This window comes from Callithrix jacchus, chromosome 11 (genome assembly GCF_049354715.1).
Source record: "Callithrix jacchus isolate 240 chromosome 11, calJac240_pri, whole genome shotgun sequence".
Lineage (NCBI taxonomy): Eukaryota > Metazoa > Chordata > Mammalia > Primates > Cebidae > Callithrix > Callithrix jacchus.
Genome location: NC_133512.1, coordinates 23,599,667 through 23,617,296, shown reverse-complemented (window position 1 = coordinate 23,617,296; position 17,630 = coordinate 23,599,667). Strand labels below are relative to the sequence as shown.

Here is a 17,630-nt window from a genome sequence, read left to right as displayed (position 1 = left end):
TCGAGGATACAGTTTGTACTTTATAGGGGCTTAATTGCTGAGCTGTGAGCTCTGTTGTTCATTCAGGGCTGTTAGGCTGCTATGTTTGATTCTGCTGCAACAGAGCTCGTTAAAGAAACCCTTTTTTTTTCTGAAATGCTCTGTGTTGAGGGGTTTGGGCTTTATTTTTGGATGTCCGTTGAGGTCCTGCCCATCTAGGACGCAGACTAGCCACTGTTTGCCTGCCGAGTCTCCGCCCTGCTGTTTTGTGATTCGCCCTGTTCCTGCAGGCTCTGCTGTGTTCTCCGCCACGCCCTGTGGTGGAATCTCTCTGTTGTAGCGGGTTGCCTCAGCAACGGCAGGCTGCCTCAGCAGTGGGTGTGTATCTCAGTAGGGACGGGTTGCCTCGGCAATGGCAGGCTGCGTCAGCAGTGGGCGTGTATCTCAGTTGGGGCGGGTTGCCTCGGTAATGGTGGATGCCCCTCCCCCTCAGAGCATCTCGGGCTGTGTGCACGGGGCTTGTTTGTAATCACGGTTTTGTTCATTCCACTGGGCCACCCCTAACACTCTGTCCCTGCAATCCCCTGGACTGGCCCACTTTCCAAGTCTAGCTCAGTCTCAAGTCCAGCCCTCTCACGTCTCTGGTTGCCGGTTCAACGGGGCACCTGGACAAGCACGCCCTGTGGGGAGCGCTGGGTAGGGCCAGCTGCCGCCACCCCGGCTGCTGGCTTCGCCAGGCGGAGGTTCTGCCTGGTGTCCCACGTCTCCTCTACACTTGGGAATTTCCCCGTTCCATGGGCAACAAAGATCAGTCTGGAAATGCAGCTCAGACTCACCTCTCCGCAGACACAACGAGATCTCCAATCCTGGGTTGTTCTCACAGCGCCATCTGGAGTCCGCCCCCCTCCTGTTTTTAACTTTTAAGTTATATATATATAAATGAAAAAAAATATATGCTCATTTTATATATATAAATATTTATATATGCTCATATTTTTAAAATATCAGAATATAAATATGTCATATTTGTATTATAATTATATTAATATCTTATGTATATGTCATATTATTTATATGTATATATATGTTACATATATATATGTTCTTATTAGGCTGAACTACAATTTCAGATTCTAATCCAATAGGAAGGAAGTCAGAGCAACACTTCCAGGCAGAAGCAGAAGGTTTGAGAGTGAAAGAAAAGTAAAATGAACATCTCCTCCAAAATAGAGGCTGGTCCAGACCACCTGCCCAGGAAGAGAGAAAAATAGAGAAAGATGGTTAGTTTGTAATTTCCCTGAGTATAGAAAGGAAACTATTCAATTTTTCTCTCAAGTATTTTATTCTGAATTTCCTTAATACTCAATAGTCAAACTTTCAGAAAAATCTGTTCAATGCTAGTGTTTCTTAGAGGAACGTTTGCCTGATTTGAAAAAAGGCATCAGGTCACCTAAAACTCAAAACTTAAACTCTTCCTCACCCTTCCTCACATTATGGCAACCACTGTTTTTCTTGTTCTTTCTTTTTTTGGACTGTCATTCACGTTCATAATTGTAGAATTTGCACAGTGCCTTAGAGTTAATAAATGCTAATAACTACTGAATAAATGAATGAATTAGTAAAGAATAAACAAGTGCACATTATACAATTTGTGGACAACTAACCCCCCCGCAAAAAATAATAGAAGGTGACCCTAATCAATGGTGTTTACAGGTTTCTGCTCCTTGGCACACAGTGTTAGTGAAATTTATAAGCCATTATTTCAGAATAACCATTTGTAGCATGTTATAGTCAATTAAAATTCTCTTTCTTATGACCTCCATTAGCACAGAAAATGGGTTTTAGCTCTTTGCTGGAATGTACATTTACTATTGTGTTCTCTTTCTGTCAAGTGACAAAGAACTCACCTTCATTTAATAGCTGGGTGTCTGCTGTACGCTTCTGCTGCAATCACTGCAAGCAATTGGCTAAATTCTTCACCTGGATTGGGTAAAATCCTGAAGATGTCATTTAGTCCAGAGAAGGTACAAAGTTCTGTCCCTTCACTCATGCTGCCTCCAGCTTCCTTAAAACACCGCTTTCTGAACCTATGTTAGTTGATAAACATAAAAACTGGAGTCAAGGCCCAGGGGAGTCATTGTTAAGATGTCAAGCTAGAGAGATGAGCAGGGAAGCAAAGGCAGGAGGAGCCAGGCCAGAGCAGGGTAGGTGGCTCTGACATAGACAGCAGCCGCTTGCTTGCACCAGAGCATAGAGAACCTCCCCAAGTTCTAGATAAGAGACTTCCACTGCTGTGTGCCAAGAAGAAGGGTAAAGCTTACAGAGTGAATTTATATTATGAACATTTGAGTCAAATAAATAAAAAGATGCAACAATGAAATGACTAAACTTTTTACAAGCATTTTCATCTCTCTTTAAAGACACTCCTGGAATGACGGGGCAACTGGCAACAATGATTCTATGTTCAAAGGGTCAGGGCATGCAAGTTACTTAGGGACTTGGTTTTTATGCAAGAAATGCTTAGTGAAAATGGATGACTACAACACTAACATTCCCTTCTACTTGGCAAGCAAATAACTCAGAATCCAAATTGGCAAATGCTATTTCATTTAGAAGGAGAGGCTATTGATCAAATAAGCCTTTTCAATGTCAGAAACCAAATTTATAGCCTAAGAATCTCTCTCTTTTTCTTCCAATTAGTTTGAATGATTACAAGAGCCCTTTAATGCCCAATCTAAAATATCCCTATCCCACCACTTGGCTATACCAAAATTTTCCTACCATGATATATGGCTTTAGCTTTTTTTTTGCTCCCTTTTATAGGAAAATTTCAGAAAGAGAAAATACTTTAAGCTCATTGCAGTTCTTAACCAGCGTCCTGACATAACAGAGTACTGATATCTGGACAACCATTTACAGTCTTCAAAACATTTCCACATTTATCCCTGAATTTTATCTGCACCATAACAATTATGGTTATTGCAATAAATTATGTTGGGAAAACTGGAAATCCACATTCAGAAGAATGAAATTATCTCATGTCATATACTGATCATCTCAATAGACACAGAGAAAGCATTAGGCAAAATTTAACATTTTCTCATAATAAAAACTCAATAAATTAGGTATAAAAGGAATGCATGTCAACACAGTAAAGGCTATATATGACAAGCTCACCGTTTTCATTAAAAGCTTTTCCTCCAAGATCAGGAATAAGACAAAGATGCCCACTCTTATGACTTTTTTCTTATACTACTGAAAGTCATAACCAGAAGAATTACACAAGAAAAAGAAATAAAAGGCATATTGTTTCTATTTGCAAATGACATAATCTTACATAGAGAAAACTCTAAGGATTCACCAAAAGGCTATGATCACTAACAAACAAATTCGGTAAAATTGCAAATACAAAATAAACTTACCTACAAAAATCAGTAGCATGTCTGTATACTAACAATGAACTATTTGGAAAATAAATTTTAAAAGCAATCACACCTATAATAGCAACCAAAAAAATCATAGGAATAAATTTAACCAAGGATGTAAAAGATCTATATACTGAAAACTATAAAACCCCAATGGAAGAAATTTAAGACACAAATAAGTAAAAATATGTTTTATATTCATGGATTTAAGAATTATTGTTGTAAAAATGTCCTGACTACCCAAAGCAACCTACAGATTGAACACAGTCTCCATCAAAATTACAAAGGTGCTTTTGAAGATGTAAAAAGAAACAATTTCAAAATGTATATGGATCCACAAAGGACCCTGAACAGCCAAAGCAATCTTGAGCAAGAACAAAGCTGTAAGCGTTATACTACATGACTTCAAAATATCCTACAAAGCTATAGTAATCAAGATGATATGGCCCTAGCACAGAAATTTATATATATACATAATTGGAATATAACATCTATATTTCTGTGCTAGTATATATAACATATATTATTATATATAATTTATATACATATAATTTCTGTGCTAGTATATATATGTATTTAATATTATATATTGATATATAACATATTATATATAATAAATATATTTTATATATAATATATATTAGCACAGAAATTGTATATATAATTGGTATATAATATGTATATACCGGGAGACAGACTCAAGATGGTGCGGTGAGAACAACCCAAGATTGAAGCTCTTGGTGAATGCATGAAGGGTAAATCAGGGCCACATTTCCAGACGGATCTTTGTTGCCCACAGAACGAATAAATTCACAGGTATAGGACAGACGTGGGACGCCAGCGCAGCGGTTTTGGCTGGTGCAGCCGGTGGCCTGCGCTGTAGCACATTGGCACTCCACAGCACTCCGCACAAAGCGCACTGGTCCGGGTGCCCTGTTGAACTGGCAATCTGAGACTTGGGAGGGCTGATTGGCATGTCCATTTGATTGAACGGGACTTGGACAGTGAGCCAGGCCAGGAGATTCCAGGAAAATGGCATTTGGGCCAGCACAGTGGGACAAACAAGACAGCGATTCCCAACGCTCCGGGTGGAGAGTTTCACTGCGGGCAGAGCTGAACCCAGGATGGTGCAGCTCGGTGGGGGAGGGGCATCTGCCATTACCGAGGCAATCAGCCCCAACAGAGATACACTCCCATTGCTGATGCAGCCTGCCATTACCAAGGCAACCCACCACAACAAAAAGACTCTGCCACAGGGCATAGCCCATGGCAGCAGGGCAGAGACCGAAGCAGCAGGGCAGAGCCTGCAGCAAGAGGGTGGATCTCACACCAGCAGGGCAGAGCCTCGGCAGGCAAATAGTGACTAGACTGCCTCCTAGCTGGGCAGGGCAGCACAACGGTCATTCATAAAGTAAGCCCCAACCCCTACAAGACAGAGCATCTGAGAAAAAGTTTTTTTTATGAGTTCTGCTGCAGCAGAATTAAACGTAGCAGCCTAACAGCCCTGAATGAACAACAGAGCTCACAGCTCAGCACTTGAGCTCCTATAAAGTACAGACTGTCTCCTCAAGCAGCTCCCTGACCCCTGTACATCCAAAAGACTGACATTTGGCAGGCATCATTCTGGGACAAAGATAGCAGAAAAAGAAACTGGTAGCATCCCTCACTGTTCCGCAGCTGCTATAGGTGCACCCCAGACAAACAGGGCCTGGAGTTGACCTCAGCAGTCATACAGTGGAGGGGCTAGACTGGTAGAAGGAAAACCAAGTAACAGAAATAATTCATCATCAACAATCCGGGCGTCCACTCAGAGACCCAATCGAAAAGTCAGCAACTACTCAGACGACAGATGGATAAATCCACAAAAATGGGTAGAAACCAGCACACACACACAAAAAAGGAAAACACCCGAAACCAGAACACCTCGCCTTCTAGAAAGGACCAAAACTGCTCACCAGCAAGGGAACAAAGCTGGACGGAGAATGACTGAAAAAATGATGAAATTAGACTTCAGAAGGTGGGTAATGAGGAACTTCCGTGAGCTAAAAGAACATGTTTTAAATCAATGCAAAGAAACTAAGAACCTTGAAAAAAGATTCGAGGAAATGATAACAAGAATGGATAACTGAGAGAGAAATATGAATGAATTGAAGGAGCTGAAAAACACAACACGAGAACTTCGCGAAGCGTGCACTAGTTTCAACAGCTGAATTGACAAAGCAGAAGAAAGAATATCAGAAGTTGAAGATCAACTCAATGAAATATAATGAGAAACCAAGATTAGAGAAAAAAGCGCAAAAAGGAATGAACAAGGTCTCCAAGAAATGTGAGACTATGAGAAGAGACCTAACCTACGTTTGATAGGTGTACCGGAATGTGACGAAGAGAATGAATCTAAGCTGGAAAATACTCTTCAGGATATTATCCAGAAAAATTTCCCCCACCGAGAAAGGCAGGGCAACACTCAAATACAGGAAATACAGAGAACACCACAAAGATATTCTGCAAGAAGAGCAACCCCAAGGCTCTTCACCAGTTTTGAAATAAAAGAGAAAATACTAAGGGCAGCCAGAGTGAAAGGTCGGGTAACCCACAAAGGGAAGCCCCTCAGACTCACAGCAGATCTCTCGGCAGAAACTCTACAAGCCAGAAGAGAGTGGGGGCCAATATTCAACATGCTTAAAGAAAAAAACTTTCAACCAAGAATTTCATATCCAGCCAAACTGAGCTTCATAACTGAAGGAAAAATAAAATCCTTTGCGAACAAGCAAGTACTCAGAGAGTTTGTGACCACCAGGCCTGCTTTAGAAAAGCTCCTGAAAGAGGCACTACACATAGAAAGAAACAAACAGTACCAGCCATTCCAAAATCACACTAAATGCTAAAGAGCATCAACATAATGAAGAATCTACATCAACTAACGGACAAAACAGCTAGCTAGCATCAAAATGGCAGTATCAAATTCACACATAACAATATTAACCCTAAATGTAAATGGGCTAAATACACCCATCAAAAGACACAGACTGGCAAATTGGATAAAAAACCAAAATCCATCAGTGTGCTGTATCCAGGAAACCCATCTCACATGCAAGGATACACAAAGGCTCAAAATAAAGGGATGGAGGAAGATTTACCAAGGAAATGGAGAGCAAAAAAAAAAGCAGGAGTTGCAATTCTCATCCATGATAAAATAGACTTTAAAGCAACAAAGATCAAAAAAGACAAAGAAGGTCATTACATAATGGTAAAAGGATCGATACAACAATAAGAACTAACGGTCCTAAACATATATGGACCCAATACAGGAGCAAACAGATACATAAGGGAAGTTCCTAATGACTGACAAAGAGACTTAGACTCCAGCACAATAATAGTGGGACACTTTAACACTCCACTGTCAGTATTAGACAGATCAACCAGACAGAAAATCAACAAGCATATCCAGGGCTTGAACTCAGACCTGGAACAAGCAAATGTGATAGACATATACAGAACTCTCCACCCCAAATCCACAGAATATACATTCTTCTCAGCACCACATCACACCTACTCTAAAATTGACCACATAATTGGAAGTAAATCACTCCTCAGCAAACGCAAAACAACTGAAATCATAACAAACAGTCTCTCAGACCATAGTGCAATCAAGTTAGAACTCAGAATTCAGAAACCAACTCAGACGCGCACAGCTTCATGGAAACTGAACAACTGGCTCTTGAATGTTGACTGGATAAACAATGAAATGAAGGCAGAAATAAAGAAGTTCTTTGAAACCAATGAGAACGAAGACACAACATGCCAGAATCTCTGGGCCACATTTAAAGCGTCTCTAGAGGAAAATATATAGCAATAAGTGCCCATATGAGGAGAATGGAGAGATCCAAAACTGACACCCTATCATCAAAATTGAAAGAGCTAGAGGAGCAAGATCAAAAAAACTCAAAACCCAGCAGAAGACAAGAAATTACTAAGATCAGAGCTGAACTGAAGGAGATTGAGACACAAAAAAACCTTCAAAAATCAATAAATCCAAGAGCTGGTTTTTTGAAAAGATCAACAAAATAGACCACTAGCCAGATTGATTAAAGAGAAAAGAGAGAACAACCAAATAGATGCAATAAAAAATGATAAAGGGGAAATCACCACAGATTCCACAGAAATTCAAACCATCATCAGAGAATATTACTAACAACTCTATGCACATACACTAGTAAACTCAGACGAAATGGATAAATTCCTGGACTCTTGTGTCCTCCCAAGGCTAAACCAGGAGGAAGCTGAAACTATGAATAGACCAATAACAAGGTCTGAAGTTGAGGCAGCAATTAAGAGCCTACCACACAAAAAAAGCCCAGTTCCAGACGGGTTCACAGCCAAATTCTACCAGACACACAAAGGGGAGCTGGTACCATTCCTTCTAAAACTATTCCAAATAATCCAAAAAGAGGGAATACTTCCCAAATCATTTTAGGAGACCAACATCATCCTGATACCAAAACCCGGCAGGGACCCAACAAGAAAAGAGAACTTCAGGCCAATATCCATGATGAAAATAGATGCAAAAATCATCAATAAAATATTGGCAAGCCAAATGTAACAACAAATCAAAAAACTTATCCATCATGATCAAGTAGGATTCATCCCGGGGATGCAAGGCTGGTTCAACATACGCAAGTCTATCAACGTAATTCACCACATAAACAGAACCAAAAACAAAAACCACATGATTATCTCAATTGACGCAGAGAAGGCATTTGACAAAATTCAACACCATTTATGCAAAAAACCCTCAATACACTTGGTATAGATGGAACCTATCTCAAAGTAATAAAAGCGATTTATGACAAACCAACAGCCAATATCATACTGAATGGGCAAAAACTGGAAGCATTCCCTTTGAAATCCGGCACTAGACAAGAATGCCCTCTTTCACCACTCCTATTCACTATAGTACTGGAAGTTCTAGCCAGAGCAATTGGGCAAGAAAAAGAAATAAAGGGCATTCAAATAGCAAAGGTGGAAGCCAAATTGTCTCTATTTGCAGACGACATGATAGTATACCTAGAAGACCCCATCGCCTCAGCCCAAACACTCCTGAAACTGATAAGCAACTTCAGCAAAGTCTCAGGATATAAAATCAATGTGCAAAAATCACAAGCATTTCTCTACATCAATAACAGACTTATAGAAAGCCAAATCAAGAACGAAGGGCTGTTCACAATTGCTGCAAAACAAATGTAATACCTAGGAATACAACTCATAAGGAACGTAAGGGGCCTCTTCAATGAAAACTACAAACCATTGCTCAACGAAATCAGAGAGGACACAAACAGATGGAGAAACATTCCATGTTCATGGTTAGGAAGAATCAATATCGTGAAAATGGCTATACTGCCCAAAATAATTTACAGAATCAATGCTATCCCCATCAAGCTACCATTGACTTTCTTCACAGAACTGGAAAAAACCACCATGAACTTCATATGGAACCAAAAGAGAGCCCGCATAGCCAAGTCAATTCTAAGCGAAAAGAACACAGCAGGGGGCATCACACTACCGGATTTCAAACTATACTACAAGGCTACAGTAATCAAAACAGCATGGTACTGGTACCAAAACAGAGATATAGACCAATGGAACAAAACAGAGGCATCAGAGGCAAGACAACATATCTAAAACCATACAGTCTTTGTTAAATGTGATAAAAACAAGCAATGGTAAAAGGATTCCCTGTTTAATAAATGGTGTTGGGAAAACTGGCTAGCCATGTGCAGAAAGCAGAAACCGGACCCCTTCTTGACACCTTACACTAAAATTAACTCCAGATGGATTAAAGACTTAAACATAAGACCTGGCACCATAAAAACCCTAGAAGGAAATCTAGGCAGAACTATCCAGGACATAGGAGTAGGCAAGGACTTCATGACCAAAACACCAAAGCATTGGCAACAAAAGCCAAAATAGACAAATGGGACCTAATCAAAGTCCACAGCTTCTGCACGGCAAAAGAAACAGTCATTAGAGTGAATAGGCAACCAACAGAATGGGAAAAATTTTTTGCAGTTTACCCATCCGACAAAGGGCTGATATCCAGAATTTGCAAAGAAATCAAACAGATTTACAGGAAAAAAACAAACAAGCTCATTCAAAATTGGGCAAAGGATATGAACAGACACTTTACAAAAGAAGACATATATGAGGCCAACAATAATATGAGAAAATGCTCACCATCACTGGTCATTAGAGAGATGCAAATCAAAACCATATTGAGATACCATGTCACGCCAGTTAGAATGGTGATCATTAAAACATCTGAACACAACAGATGCTGGAGAGGATGTGGAGAAAAAGGAACACTTTTACACTGTTGGTGGGAGTGTACATTAGTCCAACCATTGTGGAAGACAGTGTGGCGATTCCTCAAGGCCTTAGAAATAGAAATTCCATTTGACCCAGCAATCCCATTACTGGGTATATAACCAAAGGACTATAAATCGTTCTAGTATAAGGACACATGCACACGAATGTTCACTGCAGCACTGTTTACAATAGCAAAGACCTGGAAGCAACCCAAATACCCATCCATGATAGACTGGATTGGGAAAATGTGGCATATATACACCATGGAATATTATGCAGCAATCACAAATGATGAGTATGTGTCATTTGTAGGGACATGGATAAATCTGGAGAACATCATTCTCAGCAAACTGACACAAGAACAGAAAATGAAATACCGCATATTCTCACTCATAGGTGGGTGATGAAAAATGAGAACACATGGACACAGGGAGGGGAGTACTAAACACTGGGGTCTATTGGGGGGAAAAGGGGGAAGCCAGTGTGGTGGGGGGAGCTGGGTAGGGATAGCCTGGGGAGAAATGCCAAATGTGGGTGAAGGGGAGAAAGGAAGCAAAACACACTGCCATGTGTGTACCTATGCAACTGTCTTGCATGTTCTGCACATGTACCCCAAAACCTAAAATGCAATAAAAAATTTAAAAAAAATTTATATGACATTGGTCTGTGTATGTATACATATATAAAATATACCAATTGAATATATATGTTATATACCAATTTTATTTATATATATATATATATGTGTGTGTGTGTGTATACATATAAACCAATAAACCAATAGAATAAAATAGAGAACCCAGAAATAAATCCACTTATTTATGGTCAGTTGATCATCAACAAAGGTGCAAAAAACACATAATGGGGAAAGGACGGTCTTTTGGATAAATAGTACTGAGAAAAACTGGATATCCATATGTAGAAGAGTGAAATTGGACCTTTATCTCAAACCATATACAAAATCAACTCAATGTGTATCAAAGACTTAAACATGAGACTTGACACTATAAAAGTACTACAAGAAAACTCAAGGAAAACTTTCCTGATATCAGGCTGGGCAATAATTTTTTCAGCTAGGACTTCAAAAGCACAGGCTACAAAAGCAAAAATGTACAAATGGGATTTATCAAACTAAAAAGTCTTTGCAGAGGAAAGGAAACAATCAACAAAGTGACAAGATAAGCCATAGAATGGGAGAAAATATTTGCGAACCATACATCTGATCAGGGGTTGTATCCAAAATATGAAAGCAACTCAATAGCAAGACAACATATAGATTAAAGAATGGGCAAAAGGCTGAATACATATTTCTCAAAAAATGACAAACAAATGGCCAAGAGGTACATGAAAAAATGCTCAGCATCACTAAAATCAGAGCAATGCAAATCCAAATCACAATAGGTATCATTTCACACCTGTTAGAAGGGCTGTTTTCAAAAAGAAAAGATAACAAGTGTTGGTGAAGATGTGGAGAAAGTGACACTTGCATGTTGTTAGTGGATGTAAATTAGTACAGCCACTATGAAAAATAGTATGGAGGTTTCCCAAAAAGTAAAACTAGAACTACCATATGATCTGGCAATCAATCCTACCTCTGGGTATATATTCAAAGGAAATAAAATCAGTATCTTAAAGAGGTATCCTCATACCCATGTCCACTGCAGCATTATTCATAATAGTCAAGATGTGAAATCAACCCAAGTTTCCATCAGCAGATGAATGGATAAAGAAAGTGTGGTGTTTGCATACAAAGGAATACTATTTAGCCTTTAAAGAAAAAGGAAATGCTGTCATTTGGGACATGGGTGAACCTAAAGGACTTTATGCAAAGTGAATAAACAAAGTGAATAAACATAAATAAACAAGGTACAGAAAGGCAAATACTGCATGATCTCACTCAGAATATAAAAAAAATTCTAGGGCCGGGTGTGGTGGCTCACGCCACCTGTAATCCCAGCACTTTGGGAGGCGGAGGTGGGTGGATCACGAGGTCAAGAGATCGAGACCATCCTGGTCAACATGGTGAAATCCCATCTCTACTAAAAATACAAAAAATTAGCTGGGCATGGTGGTGCATGCCTGTAATCCCAGCTACTCAGGAGGCTGAGGGAAGAGAATTGCCTGAACCCAGGAGGCAGAGGTTGCGGTGAGCCAAGATTGCACCATTGCACTCCAGCCTGGGTAACAAGAGAGAACTCTGTCTCAAAAAAAAAAAGTCTAACTCACAGAATCTAAAAAAAAGTTTAATCCACAGAAGCAGTGAGTTGGGTTTATGATGGGTTGACTCCGAGGGATTCTATGGTACTGTGAGACAAGGTAGCTAACGTAAGAAGCCATACTTGCTCATTTCTGCCTGCCAACAAAATGTCACAAGTGGCTAACTATGGGGATGACATACAGCTCTCTGGAAAGATGCTCTCTGAAGACAAAACAGTAGAGAGCACATGACCCCAACATCTCTTGCCTGGGTCACTGTATTCCTGAAAAGATGAATGACCTTAGTCCTTGCCTTTTTCTTCACTTAACAACTGGCAGGGCTAGTAATTATGCTGTCATAATCAATAATCAGATGTTATTGATTATACATACCTTGTTGGGACTCTGCTTTAATGTAACCTATGAGCAAATGTGCTGTGGTTTTGCATGCACTGAACATCCACAGCTTGTCTATAAACTAGGAGCTAAAACACTATCCCGGGGAAGTCTAACAGAACCTCTAAGAAGGACTTCCTGGGCTGCAGTCCTCAGTAAGACTTCTCAATAAAACTTCAATTCTTTAAAAGCTTATTTTTTTCTTTAGTCAACAGTACAAAGGTAGACATTGCATCTCAGACACATATTTGTGACATGAGAGCACCAAATGATGTCATAGCCTCCTCTACGAATAGAATCACAGTGATGTAAAGAGAGGGAGTGATGTGAGAACTGAGACACCTGCATGACTCCCATGGCCTGGGTTCCCATAACCCAAAAAATCATGAGCCACTGCACTCAGAGCCTTGGGCATGCCCACCCTGGGCATTGATATGATTGCATCAAAACAGCAGCATTTGTCACATTAAAGGATAATAGTTAATTAAATGGTATCTACTTTGTGGCTTAATTTGTATTTTCTTAATTTGCAATTTCTAGTTTTAGAAATCCATAATAGTATAAGCATAAAGTGATCTTGATGCTCATTTCACTGACGAATAAAAATGATTTAATTGGATACCTGGGAGTTGTTCAACTTCTTCCCTCTAAAAGTTGTTCAAATGTTGAGTTTGAGAAGATACGTTAAACCTGCTTTCCTCAACATTTGTGTAGGATGGAACAATGGGTATCATTATCCACTCTCGTTTTGCTCATGAAGGAGTTGGAGTTCCACACAGAAGAACTTGCTCAATATCACTTTTCTCATCTGTGTTTGAGCCACAACCAGTGTCCCAACTCTTGTAGGGTGGTAGAAAGAAGTCCAGAGGAAAGGTTGCAAACTGGTGGTCCACAGGCAAACTTTGGTCTCCTCCTACAAAGTAGTAAAAAATTAAGATAGTTCACATTAAAAACCCCAATTTTTCAGTTTCTCTTGAAAAATTAGACTTGATGACAATGGCCCACATTCTTACAGGACAATCAACGGTCAGGGTTTGGAGTAGCTGCTCTGCATCAGAGGTGCCCAGACCTACACCAGTGCCTCTCAAATCTCCTGGGCTTCTGCTCCAGTGCAAAGTCTGATTGAGCAGGTTTGGAGTGGGGCCTGAGATTCTAACAAGCTCCCAAGTAGTATGAATACTCCTGGTCCAGACATCTGACTCTGATCCTTCTGCCTCCATCTTTCACTTTTAAGGACCCCTCTGATTACATTGGGCCCATTTGGATGATCCAGGATAATCTCCTTATTTTAAAGTCAGATGACTAGCAAACTTAATTCCATCCACAACCTTAATTCCCTTTTGCCATGTCACCAAACATATCCACAAATTCTGAAGATTAGGACCTGGTCATCCTTGGCGAGCCATTATTCTGCCCACTATATTCAGTAAATATGTATTATTATCGCTATTCAAATTAAGTTATCTTCATCTTTCTATCCTGCCCAAAGCCTTGGTCAGAGAGGCAGATCATTAAAATCTGGTTCCTCTATCACTCAGTAATGTCAACTCAGGCCCTTATTTAATTTTCTCAGTAAAACCAAAGTAGCCAGCTGTTATCTTGAGGCATTATGTAGGCAGGCTGATGACAAGGAACCTGCTTGGCCCTGAAAAGTTCTCCAAAGCCAGTGAGCACCCAGCCAAAGCCAATATCAGCTCAGGGGAGCTCAGAGAGTTGAGAAGGTCCAGAATGAACATCTGATTTTAAAATCAGATGGCCAGGCATAGTGGCTCATTCTTGTAATCCCAGCACTTTGGGAGGCCAAGGTGGGCAGACCACTTGAGTCCAGGAATTTGAGACCAGTCTATCCAACATGATGAAACCCCATCTCTACCAGGAGAACACACACACACACACACACACACACAGACACACACACACACACACACAATTTTAAATATATACACATATAGACCGCTGCTGCCCGAGAGGAGCTGGGGGACGATGGTGGCCCGCGAGGCTCATCGCATACAACGCGGAGGCGATGTCCGCGAGCCAGGTGAGTGCCGCGGTGACAGCGGCGGGGCCTTGCGCGAGGCAGGGCGGCCTGGCCTTCGGCCTCCCTCCGGTTCCCTGGAAGCGGGTCCGCGGCCAGCGCGGCAGCAGCAGCAGCAGAGGCGGAGACTCCAGCGCGTCTCTCTCCTCCCCCTCAGCCTGAGCCAGGGGAGGCTAGGCGGCCCAGGTGTCTGGAAGGGGGTCCACTGCCCGAGAATGGGAATTCTCTTCACCAGAATATGGAGACTGTTCAATCACCAGGAGCACAAAGTTATCATTGTTGGGCTGGATAATGTGGGAAAAACTACCTTCCTTTACCAATTTTCTGTGAATGAAGTTGTACACACATCTCCTACAATAGGAAGTAACGTAGAAGAGATAGTGATTAATAATACACGTTTCCTAATGTGGGATATTGGTGGCCAAGAATCTCTTCGTTCTTCCTGGAACACTTATTATACTAACACAGAGTTTGTAATAGTTGTGAACAGTACAGACAGAGAGAGGATTTCTGTAACTAGAGAAGAACGCTAAAAAATGTTAGCACATCAGGACCTAAGAAATGCTGGATTGCTGATTTTCGCTAATAAGCAAGATGTTAAAGAATGCATGACTGTAGCAGAAATCTCCCATTTTTTGAAGCTAACTTCTATTAAAGATCACCAGTGGCATATCCAGGTATGTTGTGCTCTAACTGGCGAGGGATTGTGCCAAGAACTTGAATGGTTGATGTCACGACTTAAGATTAGATTATTTCTACTGATTTCTTCTCATAGACTTTGTATAAATGAAGTGCTGGACTTTACCTGAAAGCTGCAAAAATTAATGGTTTAGATATATTTATAATAAACTGATTTAAACTTTTTCTATAAGAAGAAAAATTAAGACTACTTGTTTGAAAACAAAGATGAAGTCTCAACTTCCAATTTGCTTTCTTCTTGGTTTTTTCCAGCGTAAGTTTTAAATCTGTGATTGACATTTTTCTCATAATGAATCCTCTCAGGACGTTGTGTAGCCTGCGGTAAGTACAAAGGGAGAGGAAGACATTTTGAATTTTAGGAGCTTTATTATCAGTATAACCCTCCCTAGTTGAATGTTGTTTTCTTCTTGTTCCATTAAGTCAAAATACAAATCACAGATACTCAGTTTCCAATATTTTAAAATGTAACATTACTTATAAAAAGTATTTCACTTAAGGTTGTGTGTGTTTCATGTATCTACTTCAAGTTCAAGTTAATGGCTTTGATTTATGTTCTAAACAAACACAAATAACACTTAATAATATCCTTATAACCATAATGAGATAAATATTGGCATTGGTGTTAAGTGCCATTTTATACTTTCTCCCTGTGTTCTCTGTATTGTACTAATCAACCTCCCAAATCAATGAGCTGCTTGTTAAAAAAAGGAGAAGGAAAAAGCATGACGTTGTGTATTCATTTTTTGTTGACTAAAATCACACACGTGGAAACATGTAATTCAGCAGAGTCGAATAGCTATCAGATTCTTGGCTTAGTATTACTAATGGGCAGGATTGTACCATGAGCAACTATCAGATTATTCCTTTCAGTGGTTCTTATGGCATCTAAATTACTGAATAAATTATTCATTAATCAGTGAATCATAAATTATGATTAAAATGATCAAATGAATTCTCAGCATTAATTGAAAATGGTTGTGTTGTGTGACACATGTCTACCCGGGAAAGTAACACTCTATAAATACTGTTAAACAATTTAGCTATATTATTTTTCAATATTATATTGTATGTCAAGAGGTTAAAATGAATTTCAGAGTAAAAGTTGGGTGTGTTTCTGAGCAACATTGATAATTTCTTATTTTGGTACTTGAAATATAGTGTGAGATTTTTTTTATTTCTAAATTTTGTTGTATCTTCTATTACATAAATGGTATTGTTTGACAGTTATAAAATGCAAGTGTTTTTTGAATGATCTTAAGAATTTGGCTTAAAAATTCCTTGATACAGTGTATTATTTGTACTATGAAGTAACTTGACCCAAAACACCCTTTATGTTAGCTTAGTGTATACTCAAGAAATGCCAAAAAAAAATGTACTTTATTTGATAACACAGCCTAGATAACACAGGGTTTCTGTCACAATTTGTACTTTATTTGAATAAAAATCTTGAAATTGAAGGAACACTTCCAGGTGCTGGCTGTGAGACCCCTTCTCACAGCAACTCTGAGCCAGTGACAGGTGTGTGCTACATAGCTCTGCTCCTGGTTTCCAGGATTTCTCTGGAAAAGATGAAGGTTGGAGCATATAAGAGCTCACATTTGTGAAGCATTTAATATGGGCCAGGCTCAGTCTTATGTGCTTAAAATACATAATCTCATTCTCATCTCCCCAAACCCTTTGAGGAAGGGATTCCTTTTTTCAATTGTGGTAAATATTTCAACATTTAAACTGTTGTTAAGCAAACAGCTGGGTGGCATTAAGTACATTCCCACTGTTGAGTAGCCATAACTGTCTTCATTTCCAGCACTTTTGCATCTTCTCAAACTGAAACTCCATATGCATTAAACACCAACTCCCCATTACACACAAACCTCCCCCTGGTCCCTGGCAACCACCATGTTACTTTCTGTCTTTATAAATAAATTCATCTATTCTAGGAATGAGGATGGTACTTTTCTTATTATCCCCCTTGCAAAAGAGGAAACTGAAAAACAGACAGTTTAAATAAACTTCCCAAGGAAACACCACTAGCAAACAGAAAAGCTGGGATTAGCACTCAAGAAGTCTGGCTCTGAAGACTACCAGGCCATGCTAAAGAGAACAGAGGACCTGCCGAGGAGAGGAAAAAGTACCTCTTTGCCTTAATGCCTCCTGCATTCCCAACACATGGCTGCAGCAGGATCAGAAGCAGGAGAGGGGTGGCAACGTGCTCCTCCCTCCGGGACCCAAGGTGGAGAAAAAGAGCCTGGGTTGGTTTCCACTGCTCTGTTTATCCCCTCCTAGTACCTTCTACCACTACTACCAACTTCCACGATGTGTGTGCGCGTGTGCATGATGTGCTAAATGTGCTAAATGTCTGCCCTTTTCTGGGTTTCCATTTAGCTTCATTCATGCGAGGATGACATTATCTCTCTTACATATGCTGCAGAGTGTCTGACAGACAGCAGAAACTCGGTAACTGTGAACTTCCGGTCCACTTCTCCACTTCACCCTAAAAGGAAACTGAAAAACTCTGTGGATGCCCTGGGGCCCAGCCA

At 40.0% G+C, this 17,630-nt stretch overlaps 1 long non-coding RNA gene and 1 pseudogene across 1 annotated transcript; one reads left to right on the top strand and one right to left on the bottom strand.

Moving 5' to 3' along the window:
• Window positions 1–967: 967 nt before the first annotated feature.
• LOC144578253 (uncharacterized) lies at window positions 968–14,370 on the bottom strand. Its single transcript, XR_013523695.1, has 4 exons — window positions 14,304–14,370; window positions 12,982–13,272; window positions 1,887–2,066; window positions 968–1,226 (listed from the first exon to the last, which is right to left on the bottom strand). It is a non-coding gene; the product is annotated as an uncharacterized LOC144578253 (long non-coding RNA).
• Window positions 14,371–14,520: 150 nt separating this feature from the next.
• On the top strand, window positions 14,521–15,294 carry LOC118143853 (ADP-ribosylation factor-like protein 5A pseudogene; annotated as a pseudogene).
• The last annotated feature ends 2,336 nt before the right edge of the window (window positions 15,295–17,630 follow it).